Source organism: Jatropha curcas, chromosome 6, assembly GCF_041381405.1.
Source record: "Jatropha curcas cultivar XTBG-Jc1 chromosome 6, XTBG_Jcur_1.0, whole genome shotgun sequence".
NCBI lineage: Eukaryota > Viridiplantae > Streptophyta > Magnoliopsida > Malpighiales > Euphorbiaceae > Jatropha > Jatropha curcas.
Window position 1 is genome coordinate 9947093 of NC_143156.1, and position 4851 is coordinate 9951943.

Below are 4851 nucleotides of genomic sequence, written 5' to 3' on the forward strand. Positions count from 1 at the left end.
TCAGTTCAGTGAGCAAAATGATATTTCATCCTTACTGAGCAAAATGATTTTTGAATATTGATTTTTGAGGCTGAATGTGAGATTGAAGATTGACATGGTAGATTCTTTAGGACATTTGGTTGTTAGTGAAAATAATAAATAAAGGCTAAAAGAGACAATTTCTATGAAATCCACCTCAAATTTGGCTGATTTGAATATTTTAAAGTTTTTTTTGTCTTCATTAGTTGTCACGCGTAAAAAATGTGAGTCGCACAATTGCACATTTAATTTTTCTGTGTGCTAGCTCACTCGAAGACAACTAATTATAAATTTTAAAATATTTTTACACTCAATCATTAGCGTTTTCATTCAAATATTAAAATAGAAAAAAATATAAAATTTAAACACTAAAAATATAATTATTTCTTTTAAAAATTAAAATCTTTATTAATATATTTGAGCAAAACTAGAGACTTTATAGTTATTACCTCCAATCCATCCTTTTACAGGCTTTAGAGATATAGATTATTGACTTGTCGTGGTCAGGCAAAAGTCGTTTTATATGTGAGTGTATATAGCTATTAGCAAAAGTCAGCAATGGGTATCTTTAAACTTTGCTTTTGGCCCAAAGGACGTGTAAAGGAACAGCATCTCTCAAAAGCATGAATAACCAAAAACATTAGATATATATAAATGCCATGTCATCATGACAATGACAATGGACAAATCAGACAAAGTGAAGGAAAATTTTATATAGGCAAAACAAAAATTTCCTTCCCTCCAATTCTTGTAATTTGTGAGGGTAAAATATATGACCAAAATATTAGCACCTCTTATTTGTTACGTCATTCAATATAATATCATAAACGAATAAATTAATTTAGTGTTAAGCACCAAATTTTAAATCATTTCAAAATACTAATTATTCAAACGGATCCAAATAAATTTAAAAATTTAAAATTTATTTTTAAAATAATAGTATTTTTTTTTTTTTGAGAATAAAAGAGGAAAATGATTTGGTTTGGTGATTAACAATTAGAAAAATTAGTGTAAAATAACATTGGGATATGAATGAATTGATAGCTAGTAAAAGAGAAAATTGAAATTTAATGAATACATAAAGTTAATTAAATAAATTTATATATGGTACTATAGTAACAGCAAGTTAAAAAAATATTTTAGAATGCACAATTGAAAACACAGTTGGTTAGCATGATCTAAGTTTAAGAAATTCGAGGACGAAATTCTTTTGAGGAGGGGAGGAATGTAATAATACTCTGCAATCTTATTTTTAAAAATCCAGAATTAAAATTAATATGCAATCTTATTTTCAAAAATCCCTAATTAAAATTAAATTATTATATTAGCATTTGCTATATAGTACATGTAACGGTAATTTGGGCCAAGTAAATGGTAAAAGTAAAATTAAAGTAAGTTAAATAATAAAGAAAGTATAAAATCGTGTCTGTAAGTACACACACTCGCGATAGGAGACACTAGAATTTCGAAAACCAAAACTCAAAATGTCATCACTTAATATTATATATAATACTGCTACGTGGCAAAAGAATGGTTATAGAACTCATTTAAAGTGTCATCTGCAGTGGAGAACAAAAAAACAAAAGAAAAGGAACAGATATTACTTACACGTTTTAGGCTTACCACGACCTGGAGGGCTTTAAGCTTATCCAATTCCCAATGCTAGTCCAGCATAAGAACATGGGTCGCAATATACCAGATCATTCTTATATAAACCATCACATAACTTTATATACAAACAAGATACTATGGGGCATATACTAGATCATTTCCTCATATAGACCTTCATTCACATTTAGGTACCACTGGGTAAGCATCATATCATTTTCAAGCAGTCTGCATTACATATAGGACTCTGTGAGGTCTATACTAGAGCATTCATATGTCAACCATATTCTACATATAGAATTTTATGGGGTCTACACCAGATCATTCATTCAATGCCGTTCAGATTTTTGTATATAAATCCCTATGGAGTCTATACTAGACTATTCCATCATAAACATTCATATTTCTATACATATAAAGCTCTGTGAATTCCACACCAGATCATTCCCCCTGTGGCAAATTCTAAGTCTAATACTAAGAATAATGGGATGAACCACGCGGGTGATGGAAAGCATGTAGTGATGAAGGACCCACCCAAGCAAGATGTGACCATGCAATGTCCAGAGATCTTTGATCAGTATGGTCCTTGATGGTGGCGAAACGATCAAATAGGAGTGGAGAAAAAGCTCTGATGATTCGAACAAAAGACGAAGAATTAAATGTGAACAAGGACACCAGGGTTGATACCGCTAATCAAGGATCATGCTTAAGATTCTTGGAGATTTGAAGATGTTGTCTTGCAAGATAATACTTGTGACAAGTGGTTGTATTGGATCATCAAATAGAAATGTGAGTTCCCATGAAGTTGACACGTTGAATGGAACCTCTAAATCTGCAAGAAAGACCTCAAAGCATAAAGGTAAAAGTGCTACTAGTAGGAAATTTGCCTCCAATATTGAAGAACAATCTCATAATGCTTCCCATATGCAAAAAGTGATGGTGGGATCATATTTGAAAAAAAATTCACCTATGGACCAATGTGATTCCTTCTATGTAATATGAAAAATAGCATGTCTTTGGAAAATAACTTACTTTTAAAAAATGTTTTACAGGAAAACACATTAATTTTTCAGCAGTTGGTAGAACATTAAAAAAAAAAAAAAAAAAAAAAATTCCCACCATTTAAAATGATGCATTCATACTTATTATATTTCACATAGACCTAATAAATATATGAAAATTGATAAAAAGAATTTGAAATGGAACTAACATGAGAGACAATAAGAATAGTTTATAAATAATTATTTGTTAAACAATTGTAAACATATTATTACTTGAGGTATAGTGTCCAGAATAATTAAGCTTAACCTGCACCATATTTTGGGAAACCATTCAAGTACAGCATAGCATCCAGTGCAATTTCCTCCAAATTTATCACTACAGAAAGTATTAAGAGCAAACATTGATATACACTCATGAAATATTCTTTCATCAATTAATTAATATGGATTTCAAACAGACAGTGAAAAATATACGAAGAAAGAGCAAAGATGAAAAATGCAAAAAGTATACGCATATATATAATACAAAACAAAGTACAAATTGAAAGCAGAAGTTGTCATCCACGAGAAATTGATATCTGCAACCCTTCAACAAAGAGGAATGATTTTTTTCAGACATACTCTGTTGGAGTAGTAAACCAATATTTATCAACTAACCTAATTAACCTTAAACAAAAGGCTCAACTAACTTTAGCTTTGCATCTTAATAAATAAGACTACCCTGTAGTTATCCATTAACCGAGTCAAAGCAAGCTGAAGCAGAGATTCTGTCCATACAACCATAAAATCATTCACCATTTCCTTTCTTTTCTCTCTGTACTATATATATTCTTCGAGTTTAACATAGCCTGATGGCATTGAACAAAAATCCTACCAAAATAATTCTCTACAAATATCCTATCAAAGTTAACCTAACCGTAATTAAATAATGTGTGATAGCATCTACTATACCGGAAATATAAATGAACTTGATACTAATAGGAAGTGAAATATTATGGCAAGGAAAAGTTAACAAGTAGAGTTTTCAATGATCTAATCAAATAATCCCTTAATTTCAAACTCTCATTGAAGAAATTACCCAAATAATCCCTCAATTCCAAAATCTCATTTCTAGAAAGGCAATACCTTCAATGCATCAATCAAATGTTGTGTAGAAAATGACTCTAGATATATTACTAACCCTGCATGTTATACCTAAAAACAATGGCCATTTTGAAGGAATGACGTAATGCCTGAGATATCTAGAAAAGTTCCCACTAAAGATCGGCAAAATTTCATGATTACAAGATATCGCTGCAGATGATTACATGATAAAAGAAAATAAACATGGAAGAAACAAATCCAAAATTCACAAAAAAAATTGTTACTGAAGAGCAAAAGCCCATACTAGGGCTAGTTCTATTTAGCAGAGAACCACACAAAATTGACAATCAACTGACTATGTAGAAACCAATTCATCCACCCCTTTCCTAATATCCATTATATGGGTTTCAAAGCAATCCAAAAAAAAAAAAAAAAAAAAAAAAACACAATCAAATGCAAGAAACAGATGGAGTATTTTCTAGAGTGACACAATAACCCAAAAAGAGAGAGAAAAATAAAACCCTCCTTGCTGAAGAAGATGGAAGCTAAAATCAGCTTCCTTAAATCAAAGGCAATCTATCACAGCCTAATCGAATATAGAAGGTAGAAACAATAATACTATCAATTCAATTTATACCACATCAATAAAGATTGCAAAAACCTTACTTGCTTGCGATTGTGACTTTGCTAAAGAATATGACGGTTAGGCGGCAATCGGCGACTTTGAGATGCTGATGGTGGTTGTGGAGGTCGTGGATGGTCAATGAATTCCCTTTTCGATTTGACTTGGTCAGTGATGCGTTTTAGATAGGGACAGGGTCGAGTGTTTTAGGTAGGGTCAGACTGTTTGTAACTTCGCATTACTCTGAAAAGCGGTTCATATGGCGGGAACTGGGACCGGCCCACGGCTAGCTCTCTTGTTAGATAGTGCGATAAATCGTTTTTAAATCATGTAATGTGGTATATTCTAACTTCATTCGCATTTAATAGCTCACTAAAATAAGGAGATCAAGTTCCCAAAACGACAATTACGGTTGGTTTTCATTGTGATCAGCCCAAGTATGTGCTTGCATTGGACTTGTCTCCCAAATTCCCAAAACGACAAATTACGGTTTTCATTCAAATACAACGACACTATTTG

The 4851-nt window shown here is 31.6% G+C and overlaps 1 long non-coding RNA gene across 1 annotated transcript; it reads right to left on the bottom strand.

The window, feature by feature from the left end:
* Positions 1-1786: 1786 nt before the first annotated feature.
* On the bottom strand, positions 1787-4673 carry LOC149495527 (uncharacterized). Its single transcript, XR_016321219.1, has 3 exons — positions 4377-4673; positions 2901-3003; positions 1787-2458 (listed from the first exon to the last, which is right to left on the bottom strand). It is a non-coding gene; the product is annotated as an uncharacterized LOC149495527 (long non-coding RNA).
* Positions 4674-4851: the final 178 nt, after the last annotated feature.